Genomic DNA, 26,113 nt, shown 5'->3' with positions numbered 1-26,113 from the left:
CCAAATTGCATGACTTTATCAGGTCTGTTGGGGCTATGACTGCCATTTGGGTTAGGTCTTCATTAGCTCTGTGGCATTGTAAATGTTCAGGCAAATTCTTCTGTTTGTCAGGTTGCTCTGAGTCAGATTCTAAGTTAGCTATATCTCAGCTGCGGCTTCTGGTTTGTTCAGGAATATTTCCCAGACTGCTGCTCTCTATCCTAGTAACAACTGATGCTGACAGACAGCAGAAATGATAAATTTAACTTTGAAAAAGAACAGTAGTCGTTATCTTTTTTGACTCAGCCTTTTATATGACCTGTCCTTCTCTCATCATGGTTCATTTAATATTTGTGCATAAATTTCGAGGCATAAAGGTACACAATTTAAGGTTTCAGTATAAAGAAATTTCCTTTTAAAATAGGGTCTTTTAAAATTCTCTCTCTTTCTCTTTCTATCCCCTCCTCCCCCGGTGTTTATCTGTATCTGTGGGTGGATTTCCCCTCAGAGGTCCAGAGTCAACAGATTTCCCTGGAACTAGAGTTACAGATGTCTGTGAACTGCCAGATTTAGGAGCTAGGAACCAAACTTGGGGCCTCCATAAGAACAATATGCGCTCTTAATCTCTGAGTCATCGTTCTAGCCCCCAACAGAATCTGGTTGGAGGAGATTTTGTTAAGATTCCCGTGAGACTTTCCACTGTCTACAGGAAAAAAAATCAACTTCCTAAATAGGAACCATAAGAACTTTCAGAGTTTTTGGTACTTGCCATCTCTCATCTTCAATTCAGCTTTCAAACCCCACTCAGATGTCAACACCTGAGTGGGGAGGAGTGGGGAATCTTGGGGGAGGAGATTTCTTTTAGTGTGGAGTGTACCCACCATCTTATTTAATTTGAACCTATTTAAATGTCAAAGATTATGCATCTAGTATTTGGTCAGGAATATTCCAGGATGATAAATGTTGTAGTCTTTAATGTGGCGGGGATTTTCTTCTTGGTTTATTGATTCCTTCTTCATTAGACTTAACATTTGAAGCTGCTAACTCATTCCCATCCTAAGCAAACGGTGATGGATTTTACTAGAATTTTATTGCTATGTTGGAGAACATGGGGGGAATTTTTTAAATGGGGAAATTTCATGTCTTGTTTTCAAGGTTATTACTCAAAGAAGTAGCTATGTAATAAGGTTTTATTTTATAGTTATTATCAGAATAGATGATAATGTGGCCGACTCCATTGCTCAAATGATTATGAATGGCAGTTTTTTTTTTCATTTGGGACAATTAAGAAGGCTAGTTGGAATGTTTGGAAAAAACAACCATTGCTGGCTTAATTAATTTCTTCTCTACTTGAGTCATTCATCATCTGGTGATTGAGAGTAAGTGTTATGTGTTTAAATTGGAAAATAGATGTTTCCTCATGGAGCTGCTTTTAGGAGAATAGCAAATCTATACAAGTAAATTTTATTTTATTTTTAGCAATTGTAACAATATTAGTAATATGATATATAGAAAGAGAGTCTTGCCTGATTGTTGGACTGGAATTGGTTGCAAGAAGCGTAGGAAAGGTGTTGACATCTGAGTGGGGTTTGAAAGCTGAATTGAAGATGAGAGATGGCAAGTACCAAAAACTCTGAAAGTTCTTATGGTTCCTATTTAGGAAGTTGATTTTTTTCTCCTGTAGACAGTGGAATGTCTCACGGGAATCTTAACAAAAAAGGAGATATCAAATTTACATTCTGAAAAAAAACTTTTTTAGAAAGATATGAAGAACTGTACTGGAAGAGAGAAGTATGTGAGGTGGTAGGTACTGGGAACAAGCTGGAACTAATATCCTGAACCAAAGATGGCCAGTAATGACGAGGAGATTCAAGACATAATTGTGGGGTTTATTTAACAGAACTTGCTATGTTAAAACTTGCTGCTATAACATGAAAGAAAATGGATAGGGTGAGAAAACAAGTTTTCATTTAGATCTTTTGAAATTATTTTTAAATCCATAACAGGTAACTAGCCTACTAGATAACCTTGAAATAGAAAGCTAAACCAGTCAACCTACAGACATATGTTTGAAAAACCATGGAGTAGTTAAGTTAAATAGAGGGGATACTTGAGAGCTCCCCAGTCTGTTTTTTGTCTTTATAGTTTTTTCTTTTGTGTAGCATTTGTTAATTATAGATGATTTAAACCAAGGTGAAGCTGGGAGGGTCCATTCCTAAGCTAATGTTTTTGTTCTTTTTTTTTTTTTTTTTTTTGAGATATAGTTTCTCTGTGTAGCTCCGGCTATTCTGGAACTAGCCCTATAGAGCACGCTGGCCTTGAACTCACATAGATTCACCTGTCTTTGCCTCCTGAGTACTGGGAATAAATGCATGAACCACCATTACTTGGCTCTCAAACCTTTTTTTAAGAATCACTAGAAGCTGGAGTTTGAAGTCCATTATTAATATAGTAAGAGAATGACATATATAGCACCAGAATCTAAAGATGGTTAAGAATGCAAAACTCCATCAGTCAATAGGATGGATTGACTTACCTTAAAATCAGAAGTGAACAGAGGGCAAAGACTTTCTACATTGCTCATGGGAGTAGTTTCTTGGATATGGTACCAAAATATAAGCACAAAAATATCTAAGTAGAAATATGAAACTGAGAAGGTTCTGCAAAGCAAAGGGTACAAGTAGGGTGAAAATATGTGCTACAGAGTAGGCAAAAACTACTTGGAAACCATTTTCTTGTATGGAATAACTAAAATTAAAATAAAATTTTAAATAAAATTTATAGTAAAATTCTGTAGTAAAATTCTATAGCAGAATTCTATAAATTCTACACTCTATTTAAAATGGGCAAAGTGAGATGGGGAAGACGGTCAGTTGGTACAGTGCTTCTATGTGGGTCTCTGCCTCTATTTCCATCAGTTGCTGGATGAAGGTTCTATGGTGATATTTAAGATATTCATCAGTCAAGATTGGGCTCCTTCTTCTCTATTGCTTCGGGTCTTAGTTGGGATCATCCTTGTGGTTTCCTGGGGATTTCTCTAGAGCCAGGTTTCTAATAACCCTATAATGGCTTCCCACAATCAAGATATCTCTTTCCTTGCTCTCATGTCTGTTCTTCCTTCATCTCAACTATCCCATTCCCTCAAGTTTTCCTCAAATCCCCTTTTCCCCCCTTTTTCACTTCGACTCTCCATTCTCCCTCCACCCCCTTGCTCCCAATTTTATCAGTCCTTTGTCTGATGTGGGGTTGGTGAAGATCTTTTCCCATTCAGTAGGCTGCCTTTTTGTCTTATTAACTGTGTCCTTTGCTTTACAGAATTTTCTCAGATTCAGGAGGTACCATTTACTTATTGTTGCTCTCAGTGTCTGTGCTACTGGTGTGATATTTAGAAAGTGGTCTCCTGTGGCCATGCATTGAAGACTACTTCCCACTTTTTCTTCTATTGGGTACAGTGTGGTCAGATTTATATTGAGGTCTTTAATCCATTTGGACTTGAGTTTTGTGCATGGTGATAGATATGAACCTATTTTCATTCTTCTACATGTTGACATCCAGTTATGTCAGCACCATTTGTTGAAAATACTTTCTTTTTTCCATTGTATAATTTTAGTTTCTTTTTCAAAAGTTAGGTGTTCATAGGTGTGTGGATCAATATTCAGGTCTTTGATTCAATTCCATTGGTCAACATCTCTGTTTTTGTGCCAATACCAAGCTGTTTTCATTACTGTAGCTCTGTAATAGAGCTGGATGTCAGGGATGGTGATGCCTTAGGAAGTTCCTTTTTTGTATAGGATTGTTTTGGCTATCCTGGGTTTGAGGCTTTTCCATATGAAGTTGGTTATTGTTCTTTTAAAGCCTGTGAAGAATTTTTTGGGATTTTGATGGGGATTGCATTGAATTTATAGATTACATTTGGTAGGATTGCCATTTTTACTATGTTGATTCTATATATCCAAGAGCATGGGAGATCTTTCCATTTTCTGATATCTTCTTCAATTTCTTTCTTCAAAGACTTAAAGTTCTTGTCAAATAGGTCTTTCACTTTTTTGGTTAGTTGTTACCCCAAGATGTTTTATGTTATTTGTAGCTATTGTGAAAGGTGATGCTTCCCTGATTTCCCTCTCAGCTTTTTTTATCATTTGTGTATAGAAGAGCTACTGATTTTTGTGAGTTGACTTTGTATCCTGCCACATTACTGAAGGTCTTTATCAGATGTAGAAATTCTCTGGTAGAGTTTTTGTGGTCACTTATATGTACTATACAATCATCTGAAAATAATGAAAGTTTGACTTCTTCCTTTCCACTTTGAATCCCCTTGATCTCCTTTTGTTGTCTTATTGCTATTGCTAAAACTTCAAGAACTATGTTGAAGAGATATGAAGAGAGTGGGCAACCTTGTTTTGTTTCTGATTTTAATAGAATCACTTTGAGTGAGTTTCTCTCCATTTACTTTGAAGTTGTCTGTTGGCTTGCTATATATTGCTTTTATTATATTTAGATATGTTCCTTGTATCCCTGATCTCTCCAAGATCTTTTTCATGATGGGGTATTGGATTTTGTCAAATGCTTTTTCAGCATCTAATGAAATGATTATATGTTTTTTTTCTTTCAGTTTATTTATATGATGGATTACATTGATAGAATTTCGTATGTTGAACCAGCCCTGCATCTCTGGGATGAAACCAACCTGACCATGGTGGATTATTTTTTTCTAATATGTGTTCTTGGATTCAGTTTGCCAGTATTTTATTGAGTATTTTTTCATCTATGTTAATAATTGAGATTGGTCTGTAATTCTCTTTCTTTGTTGGATCTTTGTGTGGTTTTGATATCAGGGTAACTCATAAAAAGAGTTTGACTATGTTCCTTCTGTTTCTATGTGGAACACTTTAAGGAGTATAGGTATTAGCTCTTCTTGGAAGATCTGGTAGAAATCTGCACTAAAACCATCCGGTGCTGGGCTTTATTTTGGCTGGGAGGTTTTTGATGACAGCTTCCATTTCCTTGCAGTTTATTGGTCTATTTGGTCTTGATTTAATTTTGGTATTTGGTATCTACCTAAAAATTGTCCATTTCTTTTACATTTTCCAATTTTGTGGAGTACAGGTTTTTGTGGTATGACCTAATGATTCTCTGAATTTCCTCAGTGTCTGTTGTTATGTTCCTCTTTTCATTTCTGATTTTTGTTAATTTGGATGTTCTCTCTTTGCCTTTTGATTAGTTTGGATAAGGGTTTATCTTGTTGATTTTCTCAAAGAACCAGCTCTTCGTTTCATTGATTCTTTGTATTGCTTTCTCTTTCTTTCTTTCTTTCTTTCTTTCTTTCTTTCTTTCTTTCTTTCTTTCTTTCTTTCTTTTTTGTTGATTTCAGCCCTCAATTTGATTATTTCCTGTCTTCTACTCCTCCTGGGTGAGTCTGCTTCTTTTTGTTCTAGAACAAAAATAAGAGCTTTCTCTATTTTCTTTATGTGGGTACTTAGTGCTATGAACTTTCCTCTTAGCACTGCTTTCATAGTGTCCCATAGGTTTGGATACATCATGCCTTCATTTTCATTGAATTCTAGGAAGCCTTTAATTTCTTTCTTTATTTCTTCCTTGACCCAAGGGTGGTTCAGTAGTTCACTGTTCAATTTCCATGAGTTTGTAGGCTTTCTGAGAGTAGTATTGTTAAATTCTAACTTTAATCCATGGTGATCTAATAAGACACAGACGGTTATTTCATTTTTTTTTTGTATCTATGGAGGTTTGCATTGTTACCAAGTATGTGACCAATTTTAGAGAAGATTCCATGAGATGCTGAGAAAAAGGTATATTCTTTTGTGTTTGGGTGAAATGTTCTATAGATGTCTGTTAAATCCATTTGATTCATGACATCTGTTAGTTCTCTTATTTCTCTCTTAAGTTTCTGTCTGGTTGACCTGTCCATTGGCAAGAGTGTAGTGTTGAAATCTCCTACTATTTGTGTGTGAGGTTTGATGTGGGATTTAAGTTTTAGTAATGTTTCTTTTACATATGTGCGTGCTCTTGTATTAGGGGCATAGATGTTCAGGACTGAGACTACATCTTGATGGATTTTTCCTGTTATGAGTATAAAGTGTATTTATTCATCTCCTCTGACTGATTTTAGTTTGAAATCAATTTTGTTAGATATTAGGATAGCCATACCCACTTGTTTCTTAGGTCCGTTTGATTGGAAAACCATTTCCCAACCCTTTATTCTGAGGTAGTGTCTATCTTTGAGGTTGAGTTGTGTTTCTTGTATACAAGAGAAGGCTGGATTCTGTTTTCATATCCATTCTCTTATCCTGTGTCTTTTTATAGGTGAATTGAGTACATTGATATTAAGTTATAAAGAGTGGTTGTTAATTCCCCTTATTTTTCACTAGTAGTGTTTGTGTGTTTTCCTTTTCTGGATTATGCTAGGGGAGGGTTATCAGATGCCTGTGATTTTTGGGTTCACTGTCTTTATTTTTATTAATTTTTATTGATCTATACTTTTTTTCTCTGTTCCCTTCCCTGCCTCTCCCCTCCCCCAAGGTCTCCATGCTCCCAATTTACTCAGGAGATCTTGTCTTTTTCTACTTCCTATGTAGATTAGATTTATATATATATCTCTCTTAGGGTTCTCATTGTTGTCTAAGTTTTCTGGGATTGTGATATGTGGGCTGGTTTTCTTTGCTACATGTTTAAAAACCGCTTATGAGTGAGTACATGTGATAATTGTCTTTCTGGGTCTGGATTACCTCACTCAAATTGCTGTTTTCTAGCACCATCCATTTTCCTGAAAAATTCAAGATGTTGTTATCTTTTTCTGCTGTGTAGTACTCCATTGTGTAAATGTACTACATTTTTTTTAATCCATTCTTCAATCAAGGGCCATTTAGGTTGTTTCCAGGTTCTGGCTATGACAAACAATGCTGCTGTGAACATAGTTGAGCACATGTCCTTGTGGCACGATTGAGCATCCTTTGCATATATACCCAAAAGTGGTATTACTGGGTCTTGAGGACACTTAAGGAAATGTTCAATATCCTTAGTCATCAGAGAAATGCAAATCAAAACAACAATGATATTCCATCTTACACCTGTAAGAATGTCCAAGATCCAAAACACTGAACACTGATGACAACTGATGCTGGAGAGGTTGTGGGTTAAAGGGAACACTTCTGCATTGTTGGTAAGAATGCAGCTGGTATAACCCCTTTGGATGTTAGTGTGGTGATTTCTCAGAAAACTTGGGTGCACTGTCTTTGACAGTGTTTTCAATATTTTGTTTTTGGCAAACTGATATTTTTACTACTTACAAGAAGTACTTAGAACATCTATTTAAAAGTATTTTCTTCAGGATTTGCTTAATCATTGCTTTTCCAACTTAGAACATTAGGGAAAGGGGAGGGACTGGGAATCAAAGCTTGGTTTTTCATTTGTTTGTTTGTTTTGTTTTCTGGAAACAGAATTATATACTCAAAGTACTCAGAGTAATATTAGAACTCAGAGCTCCAACATGCATGAGGGTCATAAAGCTCCTCTGTCTACACTAGTAGTAACATTTGGTGGATCCAATTTGTAAAACGTGCTGCATACCCTGGATCACCTATGTTATGGCTTCCAATGAAACATCCAGGCTCTTGCTGCTCTGAGTTTTGCTATTGTTAATCAGACCTACTGAATTCTTTACCATGGCTGCTGAACTGTCCTACTCGTGAATCAACAGCAAGAATAAAATTAGTTGTGTCATCTTTGAGAGAAATATTACAGTGAATTCTAAGAAGTCATGTGTTTGTGAAGATACTTATCTTTATTTATGGCTCAGTATTCTGAGATCAATGCTGAAAAACTCAGGGGCTTCTCTTATCTGCATAGCAAGGTTCTTGGACACTGCTGAAGAATTTGTCACTGAACTCTTTACCTAAGGTAGTTGAGAAAGATGATGAGAATCTACTCATTAAAGAAAGTTGATTATAGCTTTAGAATACAATGGAATTGGATGAAATGTGATGATAATCTTAAAACGCAATGGAAATATCCAAATTGGTGTGGTAATTGTTAAGATGAGACACAAACGGAATTTGTGTATGTCTCATCTCACTAGCCATTGGATACATTGTGACACATCATGTCAATTCAGCTTGGAAAGTTAGATTTTTATTCTGAAGGCAAGAGAAAGTCGCCTGCTATTCATATATTTGGTTTAAATAGGGCATAGCATATGCTAGGGTTTCCATGAATTTCTTTTATTTGAATGCTTCCAGTAAAGTCTATTTAGGTATAACTTATTTGCGTAAAATTCACTTGGCATATGCATAGATTGAAGGAACAATCACCACAGTTAAGCTATGGAATACCAGGCAAATGATTTTGTATCACCCCTCCTTCCCACACTACCTTCTATCAAACACTGATATTTTCTCTGTTCCTATGATCTTACAACTTTGGGAAAATCCCTATGGAAATGTTTTGCAGTTTCTTCTCTGGTAAAATATGAACTTGCCAAATGACTTAGCAGCAATTTCTGAAATGTCTAGTTACTCAACATCCTGTCCAACATTTGATATTTGTAATGTTATCTCATTGCATGCTTAATTTTTGTTCTCTTTATGACTAATAGTGTTAATCATATCCTTGAATGTGGATACATACTTTACAGATATTTTCTCCTACTCTTGGATAATGAGTTTATTACCTAGGTATCTTTTGTAGAATATAAGTTTGAAATGTTGATGAAAAAGTAATTTATTAAAGTTTTCTTTTATGAGTCTTGTTTGTGGCACTTTCTCCCTAATTGGAGGTAATAAATATTTTTCTCATATTATATGAAGATTTGTAGTTTAAAGTTTTACATTTAGGTTTATATCCATTATGAGTTTATTTTTTAGATGGTATGAGATATCAGCTAAGAATTTCTCTTCTTTTGCTTTCTGTTCTTTTTTTGCAAATGAGCATCCAGATGTTCTATGTTGTAGAACCACTTATTGCGTACTACAGTCTATTTCCTCTGTTGAATTTCATTTGCACCTCTTTGAAATCATTTGACCGTGTATGTATGGGTCTAATTTTGGACTGTCTATTCTGTCCTATTGATCAAGGTGCCTATCTTGTTGCCAACATAACACCAATTTGATTGCTTTATAGGAAATCTGCTAAGCAAGAAGTAGTATGAGCTGTCTGTTTCTTTGCGGGGAACAACTTTGGCTATTATGGTTCCTTTGCTTTCTCATACCGATTTTAAAATTAGTTAATTGATTTCTACAAAAGTCCTGCTGGTTTTTCTATTGAGGTTATAATGAATTAACAGATGAATTTGGGAGAAATTTTCATCTTAACAATTTTAAGTTTTATAATTCTCTACAACAATATCTCTCCATTTAAAATCTAATTTGGTTATTTTATAAAATGCTTTATATATAATTTATTATACATTTATTTGCTTGTTTTACTATATTGTACTGAAGGATCTTCTGATTCACTTGATGCTGCTGAAATGGTACTAATGAGGGTGTAACCATAAGTGTCTTTGTCAGCTAAAGTTGGTGATGACAAATCTTTCTGACCAACACTGTGGATGTATGAAGCAGTACTGAAGATTGTTGGTATATATGATGGCAATAACTGATAAAACCTGAATAATTGCTCACTAAAGAAGCTGGGATTGAAAGATACCCCTTGGCAGTAGGTATAGATTCTGGACCTTCGTGTGGTCATGATTTTGCCTGTGTCTGAAAAGTGTCACTTGTGAAATAGATAAGAGGAGAGCTGAAACATATGTATGTATAAGACTATGGCTATGAGACTTGGTACCTAGGGTACAGAAACTCTTACTGCTGCACTTGCAACATAGTCAAGAAACAGATAATTGCAAAGTAGTTAAGAAATAAAGATAGACCTAACACATTTGAAGAGTTAAGATTAGCTCCAGTGATTGGGTTTGGCCAAACCATAATGTCCAAGTGAAGTGCCTGTAACATGGACATTGTGCATGAGGACTTGGCTTTGGGGTCCTGGGTATGACACAATTCACTTTGGCGATGAGGTATGAGTAGGCTCATTGTACTCACAGATCCTAGGTCATGAAAGTACACATTAAGAAGGTGGCTTTGGGGTTGGAAGAGGTTCAAGAGCAAATGTTTCTTGGGAGGAGGTACTGCTCTCTGGGGAGCCAACGTGTAGCAGCACAGGGTCTTGAGAGGAATCCATGGAGTCCGCATAAGCTAAGACTTTTCCATCTGGGGATATTAGGGTAAAAGATACTCACACTCTCTCTTGATGGCTTCCTTCTTTATTCTCAGTTCTCTCATGTTCTTTCTATGTTCTTATTAATGTATACTTTTCCCCCCTACAGCTTATACACGGCAACAAAGTTTTTCAGGCAATATAAGAATTACAGTGTGGTTACATTCTATTTTTCAAGTGAATGTTTATAATGACTACAAAACAAACAATAAAAAATGGCATGTTTTCCACATCCTTTATATGATTAAACATTTTACATATTACAGTTGAAAAACCAATTTTCCCAAGAATCCATGTGCATTCATACTCAAGCAATTTGTTATTGATTAACTCTGTGGGCAAGCAAGATATTCCTCTCAGTTAGGTCTTTTACTGGCAGGCTGCATTTTGCAGTTACAAAGAAAGGTTGAATTACTTATTTTGGAAAGTAATCTTCTAAGAAATCTTAAAGGAATCACAAAGCTAAACTTTTACATGTAAAAAACAGTCAGCTCTACATTTAATCTTTAGGGTACATACTCATTAATATCAGAAGATTGAGGGAAAAATAGGTGTAAGGAACTGATCATTACCTTGGCCATTCACCAGTCCTATAAAGAAAGGTACATCAGCCAATGATAATTGGGCTGCTTTGTTCTTGTTCCCTTATCTCAATGAGTTTGGCATTCAGCTATGTGCCTTTCTAAAACTTTAGATTGTCTTCTTGGGTTTTCACTTCAAACAATTTAATAAATACTTAGTCTAACTTTTTTTTTTCAAATTTTTGTTTCAGCTGTGATGCACCCCAAAACCTGTGAATACATCTCCCAACATTAAAAGAATTTAAACTAGCTGGGCTACAAGGACTCAACTGTCTTTCTTAATGTAAGCTGCAATCTATGAAGCTCCTTAGTTGGAGCTCATCATAGTCTTTAACTGTGAAACATAGCCTTGTATTCATTTTTCTTCATCAAAACTCTGTGTAAACTGTCATTATTATCCAATTGGACAGTATGGCTTGTAGATGGGTCATCTTCTTGACAATCCACAGGTAAAAATGCCCTGTAGAACAGGATGGTTCCATGAGACAAACACATTCTATATTATACATAGTTCTATTACAGTCAGTGGAGATCTCCCCACATCCACTCATACCAGAGAAATATTGCTGTAATAAGCATGTAAAGGCAAAACAGAAGCAAAGGACATTCTGAGATCTATAGTTCCATGGCCATCAACCACCAGAGAGTTTCTTCCTGGTGGGCTGACACCTTGAACTTCAATTGCCCCCTGCTGCTCCTCTGACAAGGCCACCAGCAAGGAGAGATTAAAAACCTCAGTTTAAATTCTGTGTTTCTCTATTGGGAGTGGATACTGGTTGTGCCCATGACAGGAGCAGGCTGTTATGGAACATGGTGACTTCTGTCATGTGGTTGGTAAGAATTATTTTCACATTTTTTTTCATATTTGCTCCTAATAGCCTCCTATTTTATCACATATGCAAATCTTACCATATCTGTCTTTCTCTGTCTCTGTCTCTCTGTCTCTGTCTCTCTGTCTCTCTCCATGTGTGTGTGTGTGTGTGCATGTGTGTGTCTTACTTTCTATGTCCCTCCCTCCCTTTCCATTTTTCTTTTTTGCTTCAGAGTGTTATATATCCCCGGCTGGCCTCAAATTCACTGTGCAGCTGAAGATGACCTTGCGTTCCTGATTCTCTTGCTTCTACCTCCTAAGCACTGGGATTGCAGGCATACATCATGGTGCCAGACTTTTTATTCAGTTTTGATAGGGACTGATTGCGTAGCTCAGACTAGCTTTGGACTTATTATCTTGAGTTCTGAGATTACAGAGGTATGCCGCTGTACTCAGCAGTTACCAGTAATGCTTTTAATGTGGATTTTTTTTTTTTTTGCTTTACTATGTTGCTGCAGGCCCTTTAATGGCTTATTAGTGAAGATATATCTGTTTTGGGACATATGAAGGCTAGTCTTTCCTCCTCTGCCTGTACATAGTATTTAAAAATTGGAGTTTCTAGCTGTTCATTGACAGAATGCAGACATGTAATTAATTTTTATGTTGACTTTGGTACTACAACCTCGTTAGCATCATTTGTTAGGCTGCAAACTTATTTATAGATTCATTAGGATTCCTCATGCAGTATAAGTAGTCATGTCCTCAGTAAACTGACATGCTTTTCATTTTTCTTTTGTTTATTGAATGCATTGGCAGGGAATTATTGTATGGTACTGAATAAGTGTGATTAGAATTGATAATTTCGCCTTACTTTTGATCATAAAAGAAGAAAAACCATCTAGTTTTTTACTAAAGTGTCTGGCATGGGGTTGGAAAAAAAAACCATGTATCATTCAGCAGGCCAAATTCGTAACCTATTGCCAAGGTTTGATCTGGTATGTTTCACAGGGAATCCATCATTGTCCTCTTCGCCCCAGACTCACTGAACGGGCAGGTGCACTTCATTCTTTTCTGGAGGAAGTTGTAGTCAGGAACTCAGATATATGATACATATGAGGGGTTATTTTTTTAGTCAAAGCAGTCTCTGGAAGCTTCCATCAATAGGTGTGTGTGTATGTGTGTGTGTATGTGTGTGCACATGTGTGTGTATGTGAACCTGAAGACATATTTTCCCACTGTGACTCAGAATTCTACACTTTCCCTTTCCTATCCTTCCATTTTCCACCCTTCTCACCCAAGACTATAAAATTGTAAGAGCTTTTTGTTTGGATCTTCCTCAACTGTGAGACAATTCATCACCCCAAATATCTGCCTGTTCTACCATACAGAAGTGGGGAAGCAGAAGGCTGAGAAAGCATTTTCTTTAGTTTGAGCCTTTTGCTTATATTACTGCAATAAGGGGGTAACAAGATTTATTGTTAATTCTATTTTGCCATTTTGCTTTAATTAGCTACTCCTGACACTTTGATGTTCAATGCTTCCTAGCTCATTTGAATTCTTGAGATTCACTCTTGATTATTTTCTTAGTTGTATGTTCCTCATTTGTTTTTGTCCTTTATGTGACTAAAGACATTTACTTATATCTCTAGTTTTCTAATTATTTTCTTTTAAGTTATGGCTAGATACTGAGTTTTGTCAAATATCTTTTTCTGTATCTGTTGGGTGACCTTTAAACATTTATACATTTCTGGCATTGCCATTGTTTTATGCTCTGCATTTAGTATCCAGGTTACTCTTTGTAATGGGGAACCCCTGATTTTAAATGTCCTTTAGACATTTAAAAACCATCTCTGCATTGCTGGTGGGAATGCAAGCTAGTACAGCTTTTTTGAATGTCAGTGTGGCAATTTCTCAGAAAATTAGGAAACAACCTTTCTTAAGACCCAGTAATACCACTTTTGGGTATATATCCAAAGGATGCTCAATTGTGCCACAAGGACATGTGCTCAACTATGTTCATAGCAGCTTTGTTTGTCATAGCCAGAACCTGGAAACAACCTAAATGCCCCTCCATCGAAGAATAGATAAGAAAAATGTGGTACATTTACACAATGGTGTACTACACAGCAGAAAAAAATGACATCTTGGATTTTGCAGGAAAATTAATGGAGCTAGAAAACATTACTTTGAGTGAGTTAATACAGACCCAGAAAGACAATTATCACATGTACTCACTCATAGGTGGTTTTTAAACATAAAGCAAAGAAAACTAGCCAACAAATCACAATCCCAGAGAATCTAGACAACAATGAAGACACTAAGAGAGACTTACATAGATCTAATCTACATGGGAAGTAGAAAAAGACAAGATCTCCTGAGTAAATTGGGAGTATGGTGACCTTGTGGGAGGGCTAAAAGGGAGGGGAGAGGCAGGGAGGGGAGCAGAGAAAAATGTATAGATCAATAAAAATCAATAAAAATAAAGACAGTATACCCAAAAAGCACAGGCATTTGATATTCCTCCCCTAGCATAACCCAAAGAAGGGCAACACACAAACATTACTACTGAAAAATAAAAATCAATAAAAAAAATCATCTGCCAGAAGGAGGTTGGTCCTTTTGTAGATAGCACTTCTCTACCAGTAGCCTACATGTCATCTTTTGTGATAATGAAAGCTAGCTAACAGAGATGAAATTCCAGGTCAGTTCTAACTGAATTTTGTGTATCCCCAAACTAAAATGTTCTGTTTCTTCAGCAATAAGATTTCCTCATGCAGTTATGATTGGTAACTAAAAGAAATGATAATGACCTGTGTTATTTTGGGGGTGTCTGGATATTCTTGACTAATAATTTTTATGGAGGTATCCTACCCCAGCACTAAATATTTTACTTAATAAAGCATGTTTTCTATTGATGCTTTAAAATGACTTTCATAGACAAGCATACAAAGCAATGGATTTGTGTGTCTTCATACATATGTCTCATACTTCATTCTCACTTCCTTCTCCCTCACACTTCCCCCTTCAATGTCTTCCTACCACCAACTTTGGTGGGTTCCCTTCCTTCCACTAGGTAGACCCTTAATCTACTTTCTTATCACATGTATTCCAATACCCTTTCTATTTTCTATCTCTGTTAAGATCTTTTCCTCACTGCTCATGATCCCCAGTCTGGTTGTCTATAAATATGAATCTATAAATATATTAATACACACATATAATTTTAAATTTAAATTCCACATTTAAGAGAAAAATGAAGAATTTTATCTTTCTGAATCTGACTTGTTTTACTTAACGTAATATATGCTAGCTTATGCCCTGAAATAACAACACACAAACTGTATTCTTTTAAACACTGCTTGGCCCATTAGTTTCAACCTCTTAACCCATTTCTAATCATCTATGTAGCACCATGAGGTGCGCTTACCAGGAAGATTCTAGCCTATGTCCATCCTGGGTCGGAGTTCATTCCATCTGCTTCAGAGAGCAGAGCTATCGCCTGTGCTCAGGAGAGCGGAACATGCCATCTCTGCTCCAGAGCGTAGAGCTTTCGAGTCTGAGCTCACTTCCTCTTCCTCCCAGCATTCTGTTCTGTTTACTCCTCCCACCTATGTTTTAATCTATGAGGCCAAGCAGTGTGTTTATTGCTTAACCAATGAAATCAACAGATTGATATATGACACTCCCACATCAAATATCCTGATTTTAAACACTTTCATTTATTATTTTTATTTATGTGTTTATCACGCTTGTGTGAGTTTATATGTAACATGTGCATGCAGTTGCTCATGGAGGCCAGAGGATTTTGGATCTCCTCGAAATGGAATTATAGCTGGTTGTAAGCTGCCTGATGTGGCTGCTATGAACCAAACCCAGTTACCCTAGAAGAGTAGCACATACTTTTAACCACCCAGATAACTTTCCAGCATCAGGATTTGATTGGGTTTTCTTCATGGCTGCATAAACTCCATTGTATGTATGTACCATATTTTCTTTTTCCATTCATGTGTTGAGATCTAGGCTGGTTGCCTTTCCTGTATATTTTCAGTAGTAAAGTTAAAATCATGAGTGTGCAAATATCAATGCAGGTGCTTTTTTTTATGTTTGTCAATGACGATGCTTGTCTTCCTCACTGCAGTTATTACTGATTTTTTGTTTGCATATGCAATAACACTTTTGGTGGTAAGGAGAGGGCGTTGTAATCCTGTATATGCATCACTCTGCCATCTGTGGCATGAATTGATTGGTGGCATCCCTAACATCTCCCTGCTAGAGAAGGACTCAGTTCAAAGAACTTCTTTCAACTTTTAGACATTTTTAAGGTCATGAGAATTTTACTCCATCTTCTGACTGATGGGTTCATATTTCTTCTCTCATATTCAGTTCTCTAACATTATACTGTTTTATAGAAAAGTATTCACAAAACCAATTCTGGTGGTACTTATGTATTCAATTTTGCATATCTTTTGAGTGTTGAAATCTTCTGCAAGGTTGTTCTTTGTTTTCCACTTGTTTGTTTAGTGGTACCATCTATTAATACTTTAGATCTCCTTTCAGAATGTATGACTATCTTGTTTCTTCCTGGATCTTTGTTTTTTTTTGTTTGTTTGTTTTTTGTTTTGTTTTTGTTTTTGTGTTTTGAGACAGGGTCTGAGTGTTTAGTCCTGGCTGTCCTGGAACTCACTCTATAGACCAGGCTGGCCTCAAAGAAATCCATCTATGTCTGCCTCCAAAGTGCTGGGATTAAAGGCATATACTACTAAGCTTGGCTTAACTTTCTTTTAGGGACAGGAATATATTGTGCTCCTCCTTTGATAGAGAGGGGTAAGAGCTATTTTCCACATACAAATGTTATATTCTCCCCAAAAGACATATTTTCTTCTCAAACTCCTTTTTCATCCCAACGTGACTTCTCTTGTTCATAGAGAAAGATTAGACATTTTACATTAAGGATAGAGTCTTTACTAAATTTGGACATGAAGAATTGAATAATTTTATTCCTAATATTTTTTTTATTTTTTGATGTAACCATTGCAGTGTATATGAAACAAACTTGGTGGTAAATAAAATGGGAATGATATTTCATGTATTTGTTATGTATTTAATATTTTCTTCTCTGAGTATTAAAATGTTTTTGGAAACAAGGAAAAGAAACCCAACTTGAACTTGTTTTCGAAAATAGGAACTAACTGAAAAAATGTTATGATGGGTGTCAGATAAGGAACAAGGGAAGAATATGATTGAGATAGACTTAAGGAATAGCTTTTACCCTAGGGTATTCTCTTTCCTATCTCACGTCTGTTTTTTCCTGCATATCATCTTCAATGAAATATGCCAAACCCAACCACAGATTATTTCACAGTTGTATATTTCTTATAACTTTAGCTGCTAGAAAATGTATACTTTTTAATTACTAATCAAAAAATTTATAAGAGAATCATTAATTAGCCCATCTTTTTATCAGGTAACGTTTTCTGAACCAGTTAAATATTGCCAGAAGGTGGGATCACATGTTAATAAATAATTTCAGGGTTCTGGAGCGTCCAGTCCAAGAATAAGCAGATAGAATGTTTTGTGCCTTTAGTGAGGGTTCTCAATGACAATGGTAGGGAAAACATGTTGAAATAAAGTGAACACATCAGGACCCAGGAAGCAGAGGCCAGAGATCATGGTTTTGCCTCCAAAGATATGACTACCTACTACTCTTCCCAATAGTCCCACTGTAGGCACCAAAATTTTGAGACTTGGGCCTTTGAGGACATTCAACAACTAAACTATAAAATGGTGTACAGTGTGGTAGTTTAATACATACTTAAAATATATAATAATTAAATCAGGATAATTGACATTGTATATTACCTAAACCATATTTTATCTATTGATAATAACTCCTTTAAAAGAGCCTCATCTATTTGTATACTTATAATTTTAGCAAAGAAATTTCAGACAACTTCTTTTTGAAAGGTTAGAATTCTAAGCAGTGTTATTTTTGTCTTTGAATTCAAAACATCTTCAGAAACAAGAAAAAGAAATAGCTCTGTTGAAATAAACTTTCATGCACACACCTTTTTTCTTCTTGACAAACATTTTCTAGCTGCTTCTTGGTAAGCCTCTTATACAGTAATGCTCAAAATTTAAGCAAGGAAGAATATTCATAATCCTATTTCCTTATATCATCAAAGCAATAGCAAGCCATACACAATTTGATTATATATGTGTGTGTGTCTGTATATTATATATCTATATATACATATGTATATATATATATACATATATTTCCTGCTTACTCCTCTAGTATGAATCTCTTGTAAATATATAAAGAATGTCTTTATGAAATCTGGTGTAGAAAGTCCTTCTGTATTTCTGTTGCTTTCATTGGTTAAATAAAGAGACTGCCTTTGCCTTTGGATAGGGCAGCCCTTAGATGGGCATGATAGACAGAACAGAATTCTGGGTGGAAGAAGGCAGTGTGGCAGACACCATGGCTCTCCTCTCCAAGACAGACGCTGGTTAGAATCATGCTGGTAAGCCACAGTCAAGTGGCATTACACATTAATGGAGTTGGGTTAAACTAATATGTGAGAGTTAGTCAATAAGGAGCTGGAGATATGGGCCAGGCAGTGTTTAATTAATACAATTTCCATGTGGTTATTTCGGGGGTTAAGCTAGCCGGGTGGCGGGACGCAGCCCACCGCTCCTTTTACTTCAGAAATCTTTTTTATTTATACTGTTAAAATACAATTTGGATATCATAGAGCAATGGACACCCACTTGAGAGGTTTTATTGATACTTATGGTATAGCTATTTTGGCTGAAATAGAGTTATTGATTGATAAGGACTAAGGCTTATTTGGGAAGGAGGTTTGTTGTAATTCTCCCTGTATGACTTAGGACATAGGACAAACTAGGGTTATCTAGGAATTGAGAAAATGCCTCCATCAAACTTCTCTGTAGGCCATTACTAATCATATTGATACAGACAGTCCTATCACACTGTGGATGATTCTATCCCTGGGCAAGTGGTTCTGAGTTGTGTAAGAAAGTAGGCTGAGCAAGCCATATGGAGCAAGATAGCAAGCAGTGTTTTTCTAAGGTCTATGCTTCAATTCCAGACTCCAGGGTCATGCTTTGACTTCCTGCCTGGCCTCTAACAATTACAACTGTAAGTTGTAATATGAAATAAACTCTTTTCTCTCCAAGCTGGCTTTGGCCATATTTATCAAACAATAGAAACAAAACTAGGGCGATAGGATATACACACAGCTTTTTTTCTGATGATTCAAGTTGATTTGCCTGTGGCAGGCATTGTACATAAACTAGTTTGATGGTTGATTATATGTAATTTTATAAAAGAGGTATACATCTTTGCATCTAAATGCTTTATTCCGTATGCATTCACCACTTGATGAGCATCTCACTCAGGTGGCTCTATACCTTCACTACAATGCTTAGATTTCTTCATGTATATATGCAGGGGGACATAGCTGAATCATATAAACATATAATTTCACATAAATGCCCACTATAAAATGGCAGAAGGATGCTTCAGAAACTGCTGTTAATTTTGTCCTAATTCCGAACCAAATTTCATGTGAAAATTTGTTATAAAATTTAGGTCAGCAACTCAATAAAGTTATTATTTTTTTAAAAAAAATATATACCAACTTTTATAACAAATAAAAACCTTAGTAATGATGATGCTTTCTTATAGGTCTGTTGTTGAGGATAATTTCTTCAAAACTAAATGTGCAAGTTATGAAAAAGCCATGAAGTGATGTCACTACTGTTTTTCCTTTGGTAGTTTTCTGGTAATGTCAAGTACCGTGACCAAATACCTTGTAGCTTCTTTTGAAGCACTACTAGCTGAAGCTGGAGAAATTACAATGATTTCAAAGAGTTTGCCTGAGTTATCCAACATGGTTTGAAATTCACAGACAAGCAGTGCAAATGCACAGGTTTTACCATCAAGGGAAATTTGGACTTATAAACTGAATTAGGAAGTGCTTATCTTGATATTTTTCTGAAAGACTTTATATTTCTCCGATTACTTCTGTATCCTTTGATATGACTCATATTCAAAGAAAGCCTTCCCTTCAATTCTCTATTTTGTCTGATACTGGAGATGGAACTCGGGGCTTTATGTTTGCTAGGCAAGCACTAGCACAGAGTCATACCCCTAGCCTTGTGTTCTCTTTGTAGTAAAGTTTAGAATTTACTCAAAAAGATATAAATCTGTTTGTGCTAGTATTAGCAATACGAGCTTCAATCACCAGAAAAGAGGGAACCTCAGTTGTAGAATTGCCAAGGCCGGTGGGAATAAATACTAGTGGAGCATCTTTTTATTATTAATAATTTATGGGGAGGACCAAGTCCACTGCAGGCGGTGCTGCCCCTGAGCAAGTAATCCTAGGTTATATACGTTATATAAGAAAACAACCTGACTGAGCCAATAAGCAGCATTGCTCCATGGTGCCTTTTTCAGTTCTTGCTTCCAGGTTCTGGCTTTGAGTTCCTGCCCTGACTCTCCTTGATGAAGAACTGTATCCTGTAAGTTGAAATAATACATTTCCTCACCAAGGTGCATTGGTTAGTGTTTGATCATTGCAGAAGAAAGTTAACTAGAACATTATTCAGATGTTAAATTTCTGTTAGGTTTCATAAGTTGTAAATTGTATTTTTAAGTGTTGTGTCTCATTTCATATGGTTCATTTCATCAACAGACGTGTAATGTAGTAATAGTTATTCAAATATTCCATTATTATTCCTTTAATATCTGTAGTGCTGGCATCACTTTTATTCCTAAAATTACGTTTTTTATATGTGTATGTATCATGTTAATTGAGTGTTCAGAGAGACCAGAAAAAGTAGTTGAACCTTCTGAAACAGAAGTTATAGAGGGTTATGAGCCTCCATATGGGTTTCAGGAACTGAACCTTGTGTCCTTTGCAAAAGCAACAAATGCTCTTATTCACAGAGCCATCTCTTAGCCTCTTACCTTTTATTATTCTGTTTTCTATTACACTGATTTCCTCTTTTATTTTTGCTTTTTGTCACCATCTGCAGTTTTTTAGGTTTTAATTTTTTATGAAGGTATGAGCATTATAAAATTTTAGGTTTCCTTCTAAAAACTGCTTATAGATATATACTTTTTAATTATAGCTTTATTTTCAACATATATTTCAAAATATTTTCTAATTACTTTGAAAGTTTGTTCTTTAATAAAGGGTATATTTAGAAGTTATGTTTTAATTTTGAAATATATACAGTTTTCTGGTATATATTAGTGATGTCCAAATAAATTCTCTTGCATTCAGACAACAATTTTGTCTGTTTTCTAGGTTTTTAAGATATACTATGTCTTTCACATGGTGCAGGATATCTTGAGAAATGTTTCATGTGTGATTAACAATAATGTATTTTTTCTGCATTTGTTGGGTGCAAAATTCTATAAGTGTTAATTAGGTCATTTATTATGATGTATGTGTATTTGAATGTGCTGATAAATTCAATTTGGTGTTTCAATGGATATTTTTGTAAATATATTATCAGGTAATTTATTTTGAATTTTTTCTTCTGGTATCTTTATTTCCGTTGGCTTAGAGAGTAATTCTGCATTCCTAAAATATTTGGGGAGTGTTTCTTCTGCTTCAATTTCTTTGAAAGCATTTTTTGGCTCATCTATATTTACCTGATTATTATATAAATGCATCAAGACTAACAGCTGATTTGACCTGATAGGTTCTCTTTGCCTTGCTTTGCCTGAACTGTCTTTTGTTTCCATTATTGCTATTTATTTCATAAACATAAAATATTTCAAAGAAGATTCAGAAGATCCAAATATATATATATACATATATACATATATGTGTGTGTGTTTGAAGAAATTAAGAATGTCACTTTTTAAGTTTTCAAGTTTCATAGACCAAAAATACAAAACAGGAAGAAAAAAAACTAGGAAAGTACATTGGCACATCTCCCTTTTGAAAATTCTGAGCAACAAGAGGTAGTTCTTTAAACCAGTAGCAGAATGGAAGTTCACATCTAAGTATTGTAAGAATATTTCAATGTTTGCTTGAACTTTGAATAAGGAATCACAGATTGGGCTTTTGAAAACTTCTCAAGACTAGGAAGTCAAAGAAAGATAGATTTTAGATAGACTTTATCTATAGTGCCTACTCTATTTGGGAATGCTATTTCAAAGCTGAAAGGCCTTAATTATGGAAATTCTGTGTACATCCTTGAGTAGGACATTTCAGCTAAAAATCTTGATATTATATTGTTGAGGCATAATGGGTGTAGCTTTTCTGATATTTCTTTTTTAAAGCTTGTTTTACTTTAATGCCTGATCCACCTGAGGCCACACGAAGCCCTCTATGTCCAGACATGAGTGAAGCTTTCTTTATTTCTTGGTCTCTTCGTCCTTGGACAGTCTTGATGACCTCCTCCTTCTTGGCCTGCAGGGGCTCCTCCTGGGCTTTCATGTTTCCTTGGTTTTAGACCTATGTGTCTCAGCTTTGTCAGTGAGGAGCTTCTTGCGGGCCTTGTCTGCCTTTAACTTACAGATATGCTCCATGAGAATCCACTTGTTTTTGAAGATATTCCTTTAAACCTTCAGATACAGTCTGTGATACACATGGCTGTCAATCTTTTTGGATTCAGGTATTTCCTGAGAAGTCTGCGCAGGATCCGCATCCTTCTCATCCAGGTCACCTTCTTGGGTATTTGAGCTTTGACAGTACCCATCTGCTTCCCTATGTCCATAAGCCTGCCTTTCTTCTGCCAAGATAATTTTTTTCTGGCATCGAGCCCAGATCAGCTCATCTTTGATCAGCTTCCAGATCTGATGCCAGGTGTTGGCATTGGCAATTTCATTGGTCTCATTGGGGTCCAACCAGACCTCCTTTTTTACCAGAGGATGCTAGAGGCCAGCCTCTTCCATAGCCCGAGCAGACACAGCAGCGAAAGGGGCTTCCCTCATATTTCTAGGAGACACAGTCTTACAGTACAATTCCTGGTCCTCCAGCTCTTACAGTCTTTCTGCCCTTTCTTCTGCAATGTTTCTGAGCCTTTTATGAAGATGCTATCTTGTATCTGTTGGACTGAGCATACTTTTCATTTTGGCCAGTTGCAGCTTTCTGTAATGAGTCTCTATCTGTTGTAAAACTCAGCTTCTTTGATGAGGACTGAAAACTATACTTACCTGTTGACAGAAGAATGAATTTTAGAATGCAGTTAGGAATTATGCTTATCTAGTAAAGTGTCAGTAGGAGAATCTTTTCCCACTTCTGTTACCTCAATTCACGCTCTCTTCTTTAATAATTTGTTGCATGTATATACATTGCATTACATTACACCTGCATGCACACATATACACATACATGCAAGCTATATATACATATATATATATAGTTATAATTATAGTTATACTACTGCTTTCACTTTTTTCTTCTGTATATGTGTCAGGAGCTGAGCACGTGGGGTTGGAAAACCTATGTGGGAGTTCATCCCTGGAGGAAACTGATTCTCCCTTTCTCTGCTTCATTGATTACCTTCACCTAGGGATGGAACAATTTCCCCTGCCTGTGTTGACATGTCAACTGGTGTTGTCCTTATGGTGATCTTGTTAGGCAACTATATTGTTGCGAATTCATGAATGCTGTTTCCCTGTAACATCTAGGGGATACTATTTAGCAGCAAATATCCTGGGCCTATGGATCTTGCAATCTTTCTACTCCTGTTTCTGAGGTTTTCCCTGAGCTGTGTGTGTAGGGACTGTATTGTAGGTGCACCAGTTGAAGTTAGTGACCCCAAAGTCATTTACTCTCTTCATTTTAACCAGTTATGGATGTCTGTAATAGGCTTCCTATGTTGCTAAAAGAAACATCATTGATGAGGCCTGAAACTACACTTACATGTGGCTATGAAGATAATTATTCAGACTTTATTTTCATGTAGGTATAAATATAAATATTTAGAATACAGTCTTAAATTATATTGGTTTAGGAAAATGGCAATAGAAGGTTCTCCTCTTGGGTCTATTAGCTCTTCAGCCAATGGTAGTTGGATAAGTTTACAGTACCAGATATAAATTCCCTCTTATTGAGTGGGTCTTAAGTCCAGCTAGACTGTTTGTCAGTCACCTCCAAGATAAAAGTGCCACGTAACAAGTATACACATGCAATAAAATAAATGTTAAAAATAAGTTTACTCTTCAGTGAAATAGAAATCTCCTTCATTATTTCATTTTCTATATTCATACTTTTATTTCATGAATAGTTTATTATATGAACATGTATGATATTAGGAGTTCTGTTCTGTATATTTTCCATATTTTTAGCTCTTTCTTCAAGCAATTTATTTAAAAGTTGCCAGTCTTCCACTAATTTATGAGAGAGGCACTTTAGCTAACTAAACTGTGGGGCTACCCTTTCCCCACTAATTTAAATAGACACTTTTTATCATGTATTAAATTTCTCTGGTAAACTAATACTTTAAACTGATTCTCTAATTCTTAAGGATAAACTTTTGAGCTATTTTTGCCACTTCTGAATCCAAAAAGATGACTAGATGTGTAAGTATAATTCTCAACTATTGATTAAAAGTAATATTCCTAGTATTATTATTGTTTATTAAATTTTTAAGTTTACACTGACAGTGGGTTTCATTAAGCACTTTCTAACATTTATGCTATTGATCAACAATTAATTAGTATATTATACATTAAGAAAGACAAGAAACTGTTAAAAAGTAGTGGACAATTTGGGATCAGTGAGATGGCTCAGTGAACAAAGGTGCTTGCTGCAAAGACTGAAAAAATTAATTTTGATCCTCCAAACCCACATGGTGGAATGAGACAACTGACTTTTGCAAGTTGTTTTCTTAGCTCCACATGTGCACAGGTACACATGTGCATCATTCATTCATGCATATGTGTGCATACACTCATGCATATACACATGCACACACAGGCATTAACTGAATGTACAAAAATATTCTAAAATTCAGGCCACCTTTCCTCTTGAAATTAATGTTACCTCTCTTTTATACCTTATTTTCCTTTTCTTCTTCAGATTAATATTGTAGCTCAGGTTAACTTGGAACTCACCATGTAGCTTAGGCTGGCCTTGAGTGTGTGAATTCGCTTGCCTCATCCCTTCAAGTGTTACCATTACAGGTGTGAACCACCATGCCTGGACTTAATGTCTATGCTTTTTAATTGTTAGTCACAATATTTTATTTAGCTGTTTAAATAATAGCATTCCAATGGCTGTGGATGTAGCTCAGTTGGTAGAGCAACCACTTAGCATCCACTTAGGGACTCATCAACTGAGCACGATGCACATGCATGTAATCCCAGCAAGCAAGAGGTGAAAGCAGAATGATCAGAAGTTTAAAGTCATCAGTTTCATAATGAATCTGAGCCCAGATAGGGCCTGTCTCAAAAAAGAAACTCTCATATATATTAAATTTAATTGTTTTTTTTTCTGTAATATGGTTCTGGGATAGAACCCCGGGCTTGTACATACTAAGCATGTTCTCTGTGAGCTAACTCCAGTTCTACTAATCATTTCCATTTTTTCCTTGCTATGTCGAGAATCAGACAGGACCTTGCACATGCTAGCCATTTGCTCTATCACTGAGCTACACCCTTCAGCATCTCATCATTCATTTTCAACATAACAAAAAAAGTTCAACAATTTTTCTAAATGACTAAAAACTGAACATAGGACTGGGGGTAGCTAAGCCAGTAAGATACTTGTTGCACAAGCATGAGTACCTGAATCTGGATCTCCAGCACTAGTATAAATGCTGGGCAGGCCTGGAAGTCTACCTGTAATCTCAGCACTTGGAGCCAAAGGTAAGATCCCTGGAGTATGCTACTAGCTAAGCTAGCTGAGTCTCTAAGTGCTGGGTTCAACTGAAAGACCATGACTGAATATATAAAACCAAAAGCAACCAAAGAAGGTACTTGACAGCAACCTCTGACCTCAAAACACATGCATATCTGTACACACCACACACCAGTACACACCTGTACAAACATAGACACACACACACATACCACATAGATACACCAGGAAAATGCACCTTGTTATAGATAAACTGATTTGTTTAATTTTTAGAAATGTAAATTTTAAAGCTTTTTTTTTGTATTTAATAGAAGTCAAGAATGTTTGTGTTGCTGCCTCATAAGTAACATTTTTGGCCAGAGTGCCATTTTGTAGGAAAGCAAGGTTTATCACCTCATTGCACTTCTGGACCAACTGGGAGGTGTCCCCAGTCAAGAAAAACTAAATCAGCATCTCTGGGTATTGGTTTAAGTAGTTTCAAAAGTTCCCCAGAATATTCGCTAATATGCACCAAATATGGAGAATTATTGAACTAAAGGTACTCGTTTGTAATGTTGAGTCAACCAACTTTGGCTAAGGCCTAACATTAAAGGCAAGGAACTTTCTTAGAACTACCTTACCCTGTCTTGGCAAGATAAGACAATCCTGTTTTATCCACTTAA

General features: G+C 35.9%; 1 pseudogene; it reads right to left on the bottom strand.

Annotated features, from left to right (window-relative positions):
- Nucleotides 1-22,000: 22,000 nt before the first annotated feature.
- LOC126493361 (60S ribosomal protein L19-like) overlaps nucleotides 22,001-26,113 on the bottom strand; it is an 87,232-nt pseudogene continuing 83,119 nt past the window's right edge.

Source organism: Alexandromys fortis, unplaced genomic scaffold (assembly GCF_014885135.2).
Source record: "Alexandromys fortis isolate MF-2015 unplaced genomic scaffold, M_Fortis_MF-2015_v1.1 scaffold_340, whole genome shotgun sequence".
NCBI lineage: Eukaryota > Metazoa > Chordata > Mammalia > Rodentia > Cricetidae > Alexandromys > Alexandromys fortis.
The sequence above is the reverse complement of the archived record's forward strand: the minus strand, read 5'-3'. Positions and strand labels throughout refer to the sequence as shown.